General features: G+C 39.7%; 1 protein-coding gene across 1 annotated transcript in view; it reads left to right on the top strand.

The window, feature by feature from the left end:
* Positions 1-2720: 2720 nt before the first annotated feature.
* Positions 2721-15851, top strand: part of LOC135705163 (uncharacterized) — a 59523-nt gene continuing 46392 nt past the window's right edge. Inside the window, exon 1 of the mRNA XM_065226755.1 lies at positions 2721-3477. The gene's annotated coding sequence lies outside the window, so the exon portion shown is untranslated. The remainder of the gene's footprint in view (positions 3478-15851) is intronic.

A 15851-nucleotide genomic window follows, 5' to 3' on the forward strand; every position in this document is an offset into this window, starting at 1 on the left:
TGTATAGTATTTGTATACTTGTTGTACAGTACTCATAATTATTATACAAATAATGGTCATACTCATAGTTTCTCATCCAAGTCCAGGAAAGAATGATCATGTTGGATTTGTACTTATAGTACATGACAAGAATCCCTCCGAAACACCGTTGGATTTTACTTATGCAATAACCATTCACGCCTTTCAGTCAATGGCCCACCAACTGCTTTCCCAAGAGAAATTAGTGGTTTTAAAATTAAATTACGTCCCCCCTCATCAGAGGAACCCATTCCCCCCGGCAGCAGAGACGATGTATGTAAGCGTACCGAACCTACATTCGCAAAACCACCATTCCAATTGTGACCACAATCCGACTAGACCCCCGACGTGTCCTGGGGTATTCATATGGCGATGATTAAACTCCGCACACCCATGGATCCATATTTTCTAGTGTGTAGCTACGTTTCCTTCCCATAACCAACAACGACAACAAAAGCGCAATGGATCTGAATTCCGCTCTGAACCACCGCCAAGAAGAGGCGGGTGTGTGCGTTATTCTTATCTCAGTTGGATTGCTTGGCGACGGATAGCCGGATGTTGTGGTTGTTTCGAGGTGCCTAGCTGAATATATTCCCCATTGTTTCATTGCTGGAAAGTTGCAAAAAGATGGAGCACTTTCCGTTAGACGCGTTGACATTCGGGCGAAAGCGCCATCCAGCCCAGAGAGGTGACGACGACGGTGACGACCCCCTACGAGAGTTTGGGAACTCATATCACGCGACCGACGTGTTGCACGTTGTGGGTACCTCTATCCGTTGTTGGGTCGCTTCAGATGAATGTGTGCGTGTCTGAAGGATTACGAAAGTTGGTACATTTTCTTTCGCCATATGCACTTTTGCTTTGCTGGCTCTATAATGGCGAACGCAATGCCTCTACTGGATGCCATCATGTTCTACGTACGATTGCTGCAGGCGAAGGCTGCTGCCGCAGATTAAAACTACGCTTGACGATGACGATGTGTGTCAGAGTTTTGTATTGTGGGTGTATATCATGCACGGGTTTGAAGCCGTTCTCATCAACGGAGTTGGACCGACTTGGTGTTTTGCGGCCTGGATTAAGCTACGTGATGAATTTTGCATCTTGCATAACACATCCATCGAAAAATTAAAGTGGATTTAACGTAGAATCAGATTGTCTTTAAGTTTATAAAGCTTGGTATAAGACATTCATCACGAAACATTTAAAACGGTCAACTATGAAAATGTGACATTGACAATCTCAACTTACCGTCTGATTCACGTTTGTTGTCTCACCCGCCAGCACATTAAGCCGGATATCAAGATTAATACCCATCGCTTTTTGTTTTGATTAAAATCCTTCATGAGGGTTAACACATTCCGGATTTGTGCTATCTATCATTGTTTTTGCGTCAGCATTAATCAATTGAGGTAATGCTTACGTACGAGAATGGGATTTATTTCGGCGAGTTGAAGCTGTGTCGAACACAGTTGGAATTCTGACAAGGGTACGATAACAGTTTTGACCACGCTGCTAGTCTGATCATAGATTTTATGGAAATGTGTTTTTTTTTTTTTAGTTCAAGCATGAAACCGTTAATTTTGCCAAGCGTGTAAATTTACGTACATAAAACGCTTAAATATTGTTCAGAAGGTAAAAGCAAATTTATGGTCTTATTATTTGTCATATGTGCCCTTACCCTAATGAAGACAAACGAAAACGCAAATGTGTCATGCAATTATATTCTTCGCAGTGATGACGCAGATAATGGATTAATGTTGTTTTGAACAACCGCATGGATTTACTTAAATTATACCGCTTTGTTTGTAAACAAGTTTACCAAGCCAGGATTAATTCTTTAAGTTGAGGTTTAGGCAGTCACAATATATTATATTTTTAGTAAGGGGAGAAGGATCATTTAATTCCACTACGTCAATCACCAATCCTTGGCAGCTGCGCGTGTTTCTTCTACAATGTGCAAGGGTCATGTACCAGGGGAACCGTGGGTAACGAACAGTACAAATGGGCCAACAACCGGATTTAAAAGGAATAAACTGTGTTCAAATCTCACCCGGACAAGTCACGAACTACCCAACATGTTTTAAACTAAATAAATATACAATAATCGTTAGTTCACCGACCGATGAATTTAAAAAAAATGTTTAACAAGACGTTATTAGCAAAACGTGATATTGAGTTTAATTAAAAAAAAATATGGGCTGCTCGATGAAAGCACAATATGATATACATTTAGTGTATTTTTTTAAATTATATTGCTTTCTTCAGATTTCCGTTAGGTAAATTTTCTTTTAAAATTTTCAAGTTATTGCTACCCATAATTTTTCCGGCAGAAGGAAATACTTCATATTACATCTTATAAACTAATATCGTTGATGAACTAATGAATGTTAAAGGAGTCAATATTTTAATACTGACTCTTTGGCTTTTTGAACAAAAACACTATTCTCATCTGCGAACCTCAGAGCACTGTCAGTTAACCCACCAACAGCCAAACAAGAGCATTCATCCCGACAAAGTTCGAAAAATCATCCCGATCCCAAAAGCGACACATCAACCGAAAGCGATTGCCAACCGAATGCAGCATAAACACGACGTCGATGTGCGTCCGTCGGCGCGATAAGGCCAATGGAAAACAAGCCGGCTAGACTAGACAGCGGGCAACATAGAACCACCGTGAATCACAGAGCCAGTCGTTTGCGAAGCGTCGTCGTGAGCAGGTTGGAAAAACGAGCGGGAAAACTCGCGCTGCCCATCGCTGTCCCGGGAAAACCATGTGCGTTTGGATGAATTCGCATTGCTATATGGTGAAGAATCATTATCAAAACTTGGCTGTTTTTGGGTGAAAGGTTTTTGTGAAATTGATAAACTGGATTTATGCTCAATTCTGCACCTAAACGATCGAGCCATTCAGAAATTTGTGCACTGAAGACGTCAATTAAACGAGGAAAAACTCCGTGTAATTAAAAAGCATCTAGAAAAGTTGGAAATAGTGCAGTAGACTCCCAGATAAGCTGGCAGCAGTGAAACGGTGAAAAAGCATACCACGGTGGTTGTAATTTGCTCAAATTCTACTATTGCATGCCAAAGTAATCCGTCGTCCTGGCTAGTGAACGTTGCGCTCAAATTGGTTGTAGCACGGAAAGTTGCACGTGGTCCGGTTTAGTGTAACGGCGGAATCGACAGACGGAACGGGGCCGGTTGGTTGATGACGTTACGAAAAGTTCCTGATGGTTGGAATGATTGCTTGATGAACTTTATCAGACTCATTCCATCGACAGCACACTGCACCGATCCGTGCGTTTTTGCTCATTCAAGGACGTCAACCTGCCAGATCCAGAAGACTTGCCTACACTAAGAAGGTTAATCAGAGAAAGACAGGATTTGTTTACAGCTGCAACTGCACTTGAACTTGGACGATAGCAGAGCACAAAAAGAAAACTTCTGCAAAACCACAGACAGGTAGGTAACAATTACGCAAAATTGTGCACTGAATGCAACTACCGCTACCGGACTCACGAGTGGTGGTCATAAGTTATGTTTTAGTTAAGCAGAACCGGTCGTGTGAAAATTAAATAAACAGCGCCTACTTGTTAAACCGGTAGAGATCCAACCAAACTTACAGAGCAAGCACTGTACATGTTTACTATGATAAACGCTGATGAATTGTGGTTGCTTGGTAATTAAACTCGTTTAACGAATAGAGGAGGGCATGTTGATTTAGCATTAATCAAATTTTAAGAATTGTGCCAGCCTGTAGGGGCCTCCGTTTGCACAGACGGTGAAGGCGCAGCTTTAAAAGGCAATACCAAAGACAGCTGGGTTCGATTCCCGGCCTTTTGTAGGAAATTTTCTGGTAGGCATATAGCTCCGCACAATTATTTTTTTATTAAATATTACTTCTACTTAGCAACATAATAAAAAGTGAGATGATGCTGTCGATATTGAAAGACCATAATAAAATTTAAGTGCTTGCATACATTATACGAAAACAATAAACATTGTTCTAGATTCCCGATATAAAACTTCGATATTAGCCTTATTCGAAAAGCGAATGCCTAAGCTTTCGTTTAAGGGATGTTTCAGCGATACTGATTTTTTTTTTTATAATAATATAATTCTCTCAGAATCATCGTGAAAAGTGCAGAGATTAAAACTCTCACAACAGGGAAAGTTTTCCACTATGTTGAGAGCCGGTGTAAAGTTCCAGCTTAAGTTCAAAAACAACAAAATTAAAATTAAAATGACCCATAAAAACAAATGTTCAAATTTCCCCATAATGTATGAAAAAGGGAAATATTTCATCACAAGTCTCAAAATGATAGGAAAAGCGCTCTCTTTTGTATGGTGATGGTTTCGTGAATGCTGATTTTTTTTTATTTAACTTAATTCCAGCATACGGTGTCGACCTCTTTCGTAAGCCCGAGAAGCACCAAAGAACCATGGAAGAGTTATCAACGAGAAAATTGATTTTGCAATATAAATTCAATTAAAAGCGTCTTGAATAAGCTGCTAAATAATAACCTCCAAATTATAAGCTTCCAAAGAATAAGCTTCTAAAGAATAAGTTTCTAAAAAATATGATTCTAAAGAATAAGTTTCTGAAGAATAAAAACCTTCGAATAGAAGATTCTAAAAGATGCTTCTTTTGAAAGCTCATTCTAGACAAGTGCCTGTCGCTCTGCTCATCTGACTAAAAAAAAAACATGGACAGGACAGTAAATCTGAGTAGCTACGCAGCTAAACCATTTTTCCAGGAATACAGAGCATTTAATCGATTTAATATTATGTTATATTTGTATTTGTATTTAAAATAATTCATCTGGCAATTTTGTCTTATTGAATAAAATTAGAGCTAATTAAACACAGACCTTATCCGATTTGCAAAACGTTCGGTTGGTTCATTGAACGCGAAAAACTCTTCGACAGCCGTAAACGCACGAATATACGCTGAGATTGGTTCGTTGTTCCCAAACATGGTTCGGTGAAAACTTGGTTGCAATAGCGTTGTATTCCGAAGAGATCTGCTCGGCACACGAAAGTTCAACATCGCAAGCAGGTTGGGGGTATCAGTTTCACCATTCAACAGCTTAGCAATAAGCAACGATTGCTGTACTTTCCGTCGTTGTTCCAGTGTGTCTAAGCTCAACAGTCGGCATCTTTCAGGATACGGCGGCAAATTGTCAGGATCACTCCACGGCAAGTTTCTCAGTGCCAGACCAATGAACCGTTTCTGAACCCGTTCGATCTTTAGGCACACATTTTCCAAAATTGGACGGACAAGTGCACAGTACAATGACTTCCAACAATGTGGATCCGAAAAATCCTTCGCAACTTTGGAAATAAAGCCCGACTGTCGCGTTGCTTTCGATATGATCGCTGAACGGTGTAAATCAAAAGTCATTTTGGTGTCTAGTTAAACCCCTAGATCAATCACACTGGTAACTCTGGTTAGAGTATCGCCGTCGATATGATAGTCAAACAAAATTGGATGTACCATGCGGTGAAACGTGATTATCTGACATTTTTCCACGCTTATAGTCAGTTTGTTTCTCTGGCACCAATCGGCAAACAAAGTCAGCGAGTTTTGCAGAGCCAACAATATTCTTGTGTGCGCACCACAATGTATAGCTTTAAATCATCTGCATTGACCAGTTTGAATCCTTCACCCAGAACCAAAGCAGAACTCCAGAATTGTTTGAAAACGGTGAAGATACACAACCCTCAACCTTCATTCGAAGTACACGCTCTGTAACGTAGGATTCCAACCAAAAAACCAATTGCATAGAAACTCCAAGACGAGATAACTTGTGTAGCAGTATGTTATGATCAATTTTATCGAACGCCGCCTTCAGGTCGGTATAAATTACATCGACTTGCGCTTTTTCCTCCATACTTGTTATGCACTTCGACGTAAAATTCAACAAATTGGTGGTAACCGATCGTCCGGGCATGAATCCGTGTTGATCAGTGGATATGTAGCTTTTTGTGGCATCGAGAATAACTCCACCCACTATAATCTCAAACAATTTTGAGACAGCTGAGAGACTCGTTATTCCCCGATAGTTAACAACATTGAAACGCTCACCACGTTTGAAAATGGGTGTCATAAACGATTGCTTCGAAATGCGAGGGAATTTTGCTTGCTGAAGTGAACGGTTGTGCTAAAGCGGCAATACAACGGCATATTATAACTGCAGGCAAACCATCAGGACCAGGGACAAACGAACGTTTCAGTTTATTACCAGCCAATGAGACCATTTCTGGATTTACAGCAAATAGTCCAAACTCAACAAAATCAGAGGAAACATCACTGGTGGCTTCATCAATTTCCAAGTTTGAGGTGGGATTCGTCGCGAATACGGATGCAAAATGCTTGGCGAACAACTGGCATGACTCTGTAGCTGACGCTGCAGTCATTTCGTTCAGGTAGACATTCGTTGGGATCACTGCACTTTTCCGTTTGGAGTTAACAAAGCGCCAAAAACCACGTGGATTTATTCTCAGACCCATTTGCACACGCAATACGTAAGATTTCTAGAGAGTGGCATTCGAAAACCGGTACGCATTGCTGGCTTGTTGAAAACTTCGTTTGTTGCCAGGCGTTCGTTGACGACGTAGTTTCCGTTGACAAGCATTGCGAGTGCGTTTTAAATCCCGTAAACGGAGAGTACTCCAGGCAGGCGAAACTGACGGCCGAATTCGTGGAACATTCGAAACAAGCCAATCGTTCAAAATGAAACAAAACATTTCCGCCATTTCCTCGACATCTATGATAGTAGATATCGCATTCCAGTCAACGTTTAGCAAAAAGTCCGAAAGGGCCGCAAAATCATTCATTCGAAAGTTTAAAGGTCGCTCCTCATGTCTTTCAATAGGTTCGTATTAGTTGGAAATATCATCTGATACCATTTCTTTTTCTTTGTTTACTGCCTATTGTCATCCGTATTATTACTGTGTGGCGTTTTACGCAGCTGAATGAAAAATGGTCTTCAGAGAATGGTTTTGGTGCAGTGCTTCATGGTTTCAACTTTAGTGGTTGCCAACAGTCATTGTCATTTTCGGAAGGCAAATGTCAATCAAGATCAAGATAGGTATGGAGCCGCGTCTACTTCGTCCACTTCGGAGCACTTCGTGTAAATCACAGACAGCCGCTTCTTATACCGACTTTAAACATAGTGTTCTCGATGCACTTGCACAGTTATTATTGGGTATTTTCCATTCTTTCATTCTTTCATTAGACGTGGTAGTGCATTTCAAACAGCAAAGGCCACGTGAAACTTTGTGCAAAGGCCCTTTTGGGAAAAACTTAATGACCGGTGTATCAAATCCGCTGAATGTTACAATAGTTGAGAGCTTTCTCTATGCCCAGGGAATTCAAGAAAACGTCAATTTAGTTTTTTCAAATGGACACTTTGAAAATTAATTAAAATGTTCAATAATTCGATTAGCTTTATGTCCATGCTTGGCATACACAGATTTGGTCACGAACTGCTCATTTGCTAATAACTTTGCACAAAGTTGACGAAACAAAGTTCTTTTTGAAGCAGTAGATAGAATATACTTTAAGTTTGTCTTAGATACACAAAACAAAGTAGATTTTAATTCAAGTAATAAACTATATTTGTTTTTGTGTTGTAAAAATGTAAATGCTTGCTGCACATCTCGGACTGTAAGAGTAAAAATTAATTGGTGTTGATTCAAATGTTAAGATTTATCTACTTTTTACATATCTATAGTAAGCTATGATCCTAATCTATCAATTGCTTTAAAGAAAAACAAATTTCAACAACTGAGTGAAAAGTTATTAACAAATGAGCAGTTGGTGTGTACAACTGTGTATGCCAAGCATGTTTATGTCAATAGAGTCTTCTCCTGCGTAAGACGTTCGCCACCCTTTGCTCTCTCATCGTTCTCTCTTGCGTTAAGGTTCGAACGCAATGACATTTTAAGCGGAACGGCACTTCGACCTAATTCGAGCTGCTTGTCGCAATGAACACCAGTTTGACCCCATTTACAATTTTCTTTATTAAGGCGATAAATTGCTTACAAATCTTTCCAATTGAGGTGAAATGATTGTTTCTTCTTCCTTTCTAAAATCTCCCTTGTCACGACAAAATCAGTGAGTAGCTAAGGAGTTTCATAGCACTGTTTGGGGTAAACCACATTTACGGTAAATGGGAAGCCGATGAGTGTCCGCCGTCCATATAAATAAAAAAAAGTATATAGATGATTGTCCATGAAGAGGAAGAAGGAGAGAAAATTCCTCAAAAACTATCAACGTGCTTTGTTTTTTTTTTCCTTGGTTTGTTTTTTCCGTCGATCTTGTTTTCCGTGCTGAGCACCAATGCTACCGACGTGCCAGGAAGGCAGCTCCCACACCTGGACCCTACCTATCGACCCATCAACTCATGAACCGGGGACCAACGGCTTTACTTCCCATCCGAAGGAAGGCGTGATCAGAGATGTTATGCCTCAGAACATCCCGGCGGCGCCGACTGGGATTGAACCCAGGCCTGCTGGGGTGAGAGATAATCACAACGTGCTTTGTGGACAGCACCTTTTTCCAGCTTGGTTCATTCCTTTATTTAACGTCGGCCTCTGTTCCGCATTCTAGTGCCAATCACCGACGGGCATCGATTGCCATCCATTGATGGCAACCGAATGTGCAGGTCGGCAGCTGGATATCACACCCATTCAAACACACATGAGCCGGGACCAACGGCTTTATTTCTCTTTCGAAGGAAGACGTGACCAGAGATTTTTATTTATGCTTCAGAAAAATTCCACCGACCTCGACTGGGATTGAACCCAGACCCATTGGGGTGAGAAAGTTGCCAGATGAATGAAGTATAAATTTCATATTCACCAATTTAAAAAAAAAATGATTGCAGTTTTCTCTAATTTGAGAGTAATGTTCATTGTTACGCATTACACCAGGGATAGGGGTTTGCCGACTCTCAAATTAAGCTGTGCCCCAATGTCCATGTTAAATTTGGCTCGTATTTTAAAATTACGTATAGGGGAAAAGTCTCTAATGTATGGATCTAAGATTGGGCCCATAGCTAAAAATCTGCTATTTATCAATTTTATTTAGATGAACGCGACGGACGGTACTAATGGATATTTTTGGCTGCTATTGAAAATTTAGTCGATTGCTGAATTTATGTATGGGCCCAAGTTAAGGGTATTTAGGGCGACATTACATCCATTTCCTCTATATTGTGTTATATTAACTCTGCGAGTAGAGCGTGTTTATTTTAAATAATATTGGGTCATTATGCTGAACGCCACTAGGCCGAAATCTACTGAACGCCACTAGGCCAAATGCCATAAGGCCGAATACCATTAGGCCAAATGGGTCATTAGGCCGAAATTTGAATAGTTTTTTGCTCTTCATAGTACGGCATGCATATTATTCCAGGATAAGATAATAATGAGTAGCAAATACTGAAGGCAATATGTGTTGATGAACAGTTTATCCAAGATGTCTAAAAACATTACCACAATATGCTTCCAATAAACCGCTCATGATTAAAGGAAGGAAACATCTGCTATTAAAAATCTTGAACTATATATATCATGAGATTTTTTTTAAATTCGCACTTGAAATGCGAAAAGGAAAAATTTGCTTTGAAAAATGTTTTACTATAAATGTCAATTTATGACAATTTTTATAGGATTGTTATTTTTCAACTTTTCTAAGTATAAATCTTGATGTTTCGGTCATACTTGGATCTCAAATGAACTGCTCGTGTTTCAAAGAAGGTGAAATACACTAAGAAACATCATTCACAGCAAAAAAATAATTTTGATATCACGTCAAAGTGGATGCACTACAATCATGTCGAAAATATGGTGTAATATTACTTGCTAAAAAGGACAAAATTATCATTAATACAATGCATGAACTAGTGTTCACTCGGCTGTCGACAAAAGCAGGCCACTCTCGATGTGTGCTACGCGATCGTCTGTTTTCTCGGCAGCAACCATTGTGTGGTCTTCATTGTTCTTCATCAGCAGTTCTTTCGGTCGATGCGTCGTCGACTTTGGAAAGCAACCGTTTCGTGATGAGTGTGTGAGTGCTGACCACGTTTTGCGTCCATTGCTGCAATGGACGCGCTCTGACCCTCGTTGGCGTACAACAATTCGCCATACAATGAAACTACTGGAAGCGGCTCCATTTCTGATGGAGGAGGCTTTTTGGATAGCGGAAGATACAGTATTTATTGTGTTGTACCTTTTGACTATAGTTTTAAAATGTATTGTATAGTGACCAAGAATCCTCGGCTCTGTAAAGTTAATTCGGTTGAGCCTTATCAAATAAATTAATAAACAAAAAAAAAAAAAAAACAATGCATGAACTGACATTACGCTGCTTTTACGCATTTGTTTATTTATGTGGTCATAAAAATTACATGAAATTTTCGACATGATTGTAGTGCATCCACTTTGATGTGATATCAAAATTATTTTTTTGCTGTGTTGGACAAAATTGCTTAGCTGAAAATATTTCAATATGCGAGATCTCGGAAAATTTTCCAAGTCTTCAGTCAGAGATCTCAAAAGTTAGGGCTAAGTTCATGATCCTCATTTTTAAGAATGATGTGTTGAAAAAATTTTATAGTTAAAGAATTTGTTATGAATTAGACAGAGATATTGAAAAATTTACAAAATCCCAGAGTATTGAAAATTGTTTCAAAGATTGTAACTGTTCTTAAACTGTTCTATAAGGATGCTACAAACGCAGTGGCTTATGCGCCACTGTCGAGTTTGAGAGACCACTGGTCGTGTTTTTCTAAGGTTGTCCGACTTAGCTATTGTTACAGGAGAGCAAATCTCTAAGGTTGATTGATTGATTGATTTATCTTAATTGAGGAGGCTTTTAGCCTGAGGCTGCTTCGCCTCCAATCTCTAAGGTTTTCCGAACGGTTTCTAGGTGAATTCAAACGCAATGAAAGTGAACTAAAAATGATTGCAACCGAAAACGAACGCAAAGCGGAACGTAACGCAGAAGTCACCCAGTAGACTGATTTACCTCAGGGCTCTTGAACGTAAATAAACGTACAAAGGTAGTTATGTTGAATTCATTTTATGTACGGGAAATGGCTCTAAAGGGTGATACGGTCAAAATTTGGTCAATATCAACTTGACGTATTTCTTTCAATTTTGCATTTAAAAAACCTGAACACCCCTCATTTTGAAGGTGTGTGTGTGTAGAATGTTGCTCCTATTTTGATTTTGGAATTCACTCTTCAGTTGTCAAAATGCCGTCCAAGCAAGAAGAGCAGCGTATCAAAATTTTGCTCGCGCATCGCGAAAATCCGAGCTACTCGCACGCAAAGTTGGCAAAATCGCTAAAAGTTGCCAAATCAACCGTTACAAATGTAATTAAAGTGTTTGGGGAACGTTTGTCGACAGCCAGGAAGTCTGGATCGGGGGGAAATCGAAAACCGGAAGCCGCTGAGACGACAAAGAGAGTTGCCGGTAGTTTCAAGCGAAACCCTAACCTTTCTCTCCGAGATGCCGCAAATAAGCTGGGTGTATCGTCTACAACCGTGCATCGAGCCAAAAAACGAGCCGGACTATCGACTTACAAGAAGGTAGTGACTCCAAATCGCGATGATAAACAAAATACGACGGCCAAAGCGCGATCCCGGAGGCTGTACACGACGATGCTGACGAAGTTTGACTGCGTGGTAATGGACGACGAAACCTACGTCAAAGCCGGCTACAAGCAGCTTCCGGGACAGGAGTTTTATACGGCAAAAGGAAGGGGAAAGGTAGCAGATGTTTTCAAGCACATGAAACTGTCAAAGTTCGCAAAGAAATATCTGGTTTGGCAAGCCATCTGTACCTGTGGCTTGAAAAGCAGCATTTTCATAGCTTCCGGGACTGTCAACCAAGAAATTTACGTGAAAGAGTGTTTGAATAAACGTCTGCTGCCTTTCCTGAAGAAACATGGTTGTTCCGTACTGTTTTGGCCGGATTTGGCATCTTGCCATTACGGTAAAAAGGCCATGGAGTGGTACGCCGCCAACAACGTGCAGGTGGTTCCCAAGGACAAGAACCCTCCCAACACGCCTGAGCTCCGCCCAATTGAGAAATACTGGGCTATTGTCAAGCGGAACCTAAAGAAGACCAAAAAAACTGCTAAGGGCGAGCAGCAGTTCAAGGCAAACTGGCTTTCTGCGGCGAAGAAGGTGGACAAGGTGGCTGTACAAAATCTGATGGCAGGGGTCAAGCGTAAGGCCCGGCAATTCGGATTTGGAAAAGCGGAAGCCTAACTGAATATTTTTCCTGAATTTTATACTAATTGAACTTGAAAAAGAAATTTAATTTGATTTTTTAAATAAACGATTTCACCGATTTACACGCGTTTTCCCTTGACCAAATTTTGACCGTATCACCCTTTAATGTTGGCCCATGGATCTAAGATTGGGCCCATAGCTAAAAATCTGCTATTTATCAATTTTATCTAGAAGAACGCGTCTTTGAAATGGTACTAATGGCTATTTTTGAGTGCTATTGAAAATTTAGTTGACTGTTGAATTTATGCATGGGCCTAAATTAGGGACTTTTAGGCCGACATTAGATCCATTTCCCCTATATTGTCCTTCTTTTCTTAATTCTTGTGTGTGAGTGTGTGTGTGTTGTATTGAGTGTTCATGGCCATGAATGAAACATACCTGGGCAGGGTTTTACTGATGTGCTGGCAGCTGACAGTGCTTTATATATTAAATTAATTGAATCACTGTATAATTTAGAGCAAATGAAAATAATTAATTTCCGTCTAATTTTAAACACACCTTTAATTAGAAAAAAAGAAAGGAATATCACTAGACTAACTTCTGCTCTCTAGCCGACAATTATTGAAAGTGAACGAGAAATTAGTTTTTAAGAACTATCGACCTCTCAAATTCTCAGAATCATCATGTTTGACACCAACCATGAATTGATTCATTTTGGACAAGTTCACCTATTGGCCATCTATTGATTAAACCTTGAACTCAAAAGACCTATTGCAGTGGAAACGGCAATTAATAAAGAGATACTTTATTTACAAAATACTAGAAAAATACATTATGAACTAACGGAGAACGTTACAAGATTAGTCTAAGTACAAACTTTAACTTTCTTTAACTTGGCCTAATGACCTAATCGACCCATTGGCTTTCGACCTAATGGCACTACACCATTTGTAAGAGACGAGAAGTTAAATTTTGACAACCGTGACGGAGTTCTGCTCGAAAATCGGTCGATCGAGAATTCAGGAGATTTTGACAATAGAAAATAACTTTCAAACTGTCACTTTTAACTCCAGCTTAAAATTAACGGCCATAATGTTCTTTGAAGCCCTTCCACATACATTTTATGGCAAGCACAATTATTGTCTATGCCCAGGGAAGCAACCCGAAAATTTTTCTACCTACCTACAGTGCCTTAACTAACTAGGTTATCTGAGGCCCCTAAACTGTGGTTTTGTCCCATCGAAAATTGTCTTTGAAAATATATGGCTGATTGTTCTACTAGATGGATCTTGATTCTAGATTTTAAATCGAAATCTTCCTTTCCCAGGGAAAATCACATTTCTTGGATGTGAGTAAAAATAGTATTCTTTGAATAGCAAAAAAAAAAATCGAACTCCAGCACAAAACTGAAATGAGGGAACTAGCGATTTTCGAACTCAAAATTTTATTAGTGACATTGGAGATTAGTGATGCCAGTGCAAAAAAATTGCTCAATATACAACCACTTTTTGATCACAGTATTTTAATCAAGCCTTATAAGCAACAAAGTGACTCAATTCAGAAGACTCGCTTATTTTTCTTGCCTGATTGCGCACCTGCTAATTGTGAAATGTTGATTTTACTTGGTTAAAATTATTTGTGTTTTTGAACATGATAATCCACGAAAGTCTTTCACGCTTATTCGAGTTTACTGTCAGTACAAAGCTGAAAATGTTACTGCAACGAAGCGATACAAATTTTCAAATCACCAAAGCTCTAGGAAATTCGCTGAACATTGCCCTTAATATATCAATTCAAATCAACGCACTCATCACTAATTTTCCGATGTTGATTACATCACACATTTAGACATATGATACAATAACTGTATAATTATTCTAATGACCACCTAAATATTGTCTGTTAAACCAATAATGCCTCCTAAATGCCACCGATTAGAACTGTTCTACCGTTAGAAACTCGGGAAAATAATCACACTCTGACAAACAGCAATTAATAAATCTCTCCTATTTCAATTAGCGCCATCGTCATCGCGTGTTACCAAGCATTATGTCCCCCGTCCGGTCAAAGTTTCAAATAACTTCTCCTCTGTCTGACCTGACCGACTGGCTGTAGCTTTGATATGACTCGCCCTCTTAAATCACGACACAATTATCAGTGGTTTTCGTATTTACCTACTTTGATTGTTGAGTTTTTATTTTTCGTTGGACCAGATGGAATGAACGTGGCCTAGGGCATTGCTGATGCTCTAATTTCGTTTTAACATTGCGCCAGTCAGTACCTCTGCACTCGGTGAAAGTTCTGGACGAGCGATGATAATAATTTCGTCCGGTTTGAGTTAAGTTTGTAAATTTCCATCACTATGAGCTATTCGCGGAGCAAAGGTGAACTCTCATCAAGTGGTTTACGGCATTTCGCGTGCCGATAAGGTTTGCGGAAGAGTTAATGTTTAAAGAACTTGTCAAAACAATTGAAATTTGATGGAACAGTTCAAATAACATTTCCTGATTGCTATAAGCTCGAACATCGAGTGTGTGTGCATTGAGATGGGAAGTCAATGTTTTAATGAATATTTGAATAAAATAAATTTCCTAACACCCTGCTAGCGGAAACGAAACAACTTTAGAACAAAGACATAGCAAAGTTTAAAATTTATTTTCCACGCGAAAAGAGCAGCATATTTTCTTTGCAGTCGTGGCAACTATCAAGAATCAAATTTCTTACCTTTCGGTACGTGTGCATGGAGCCTCCGGGGAGAAACGGAGTGCTGCATCCCCCAGGAAAAAAGCTATAAAACGTTGCAAAAAAAAAACTTGCTTCCATCTGATACATATGGTAATTGGAAAAGGCGTTAATCCCGTCAACCGTCCTCGTCGTCGTTGTCGCCGTTTTGCCGGGTGATGTAGTGGCAGTCGCTTTTTTTGTTTGCTTCCGTTGCAAATGGAAGACGTATAGAGGATGTATCAGCTTTTGCCAGTGAGTCTTTTCCGCTTTTCCGAGATGCAGGCGAAAATCCTGTTTCTTCGGCATGACGTCGGGTGTGTGTTTGCTCGATTCGAAAGGACCTCGTGCACTTAAGTAAACGCAAACTAAACGGGCCAAGGGGGTAAATCGTCCATGTTGAGATAAATTTCTAATTATATTGGTAAAACAAATCCAAGCGTCATTCAAAAGATAGAACATTCCGAATAGTTTTTAGTTTTTGTTAAGTTTTTTTTTTTTATTTATTGTCAAGTTTAGATACCACCGCTGCTGGATGTAAAAATAGTAGGTCGTCACAACGCAGTAAGGGTCGTACCGTGCGCGTGTACCGTGTAATGAAGCTTTGAATTTCCAATGAATCAGTTAAATTATCCTTTCTGCTCGTTCCTCTCTCTCTAGGGCCTGCCTTAGCTCAGTCGATAAAAAGGTGCAGCTACAAAGCAAAACCATGCTGAAGGTGGCTGGGTTCGATTCCCGAACCGATCTAGGAATTTTTCGGGTTGGAAAATTTCTCGACTTCTTTTGGGCATAGATCATGATTGTACTTGCCACACAATTATTCTGCTGCAAAAATGGTTCAGGCTTAGGAAGCTCTCAATTAAC

Source organism: Ochlerotatus camptorhynchus, unplaced genomic scaffold (assembly GCF_037179485.1).
Source record: "Ochlerotatus camptorhynchus isolate MF236.1 unplaced genomic scaffold, CSIRO-AGI_Acam_v1.1 ptg000259l, whole genome shotgun sequence".
NCBI classification, from domain to species: Eukaryota; Metazoa; Arthropoda; class Insecta; order Diptera; family Culicidae; genus Ochlerotatus; species Ochlerotatus camptorhynchus.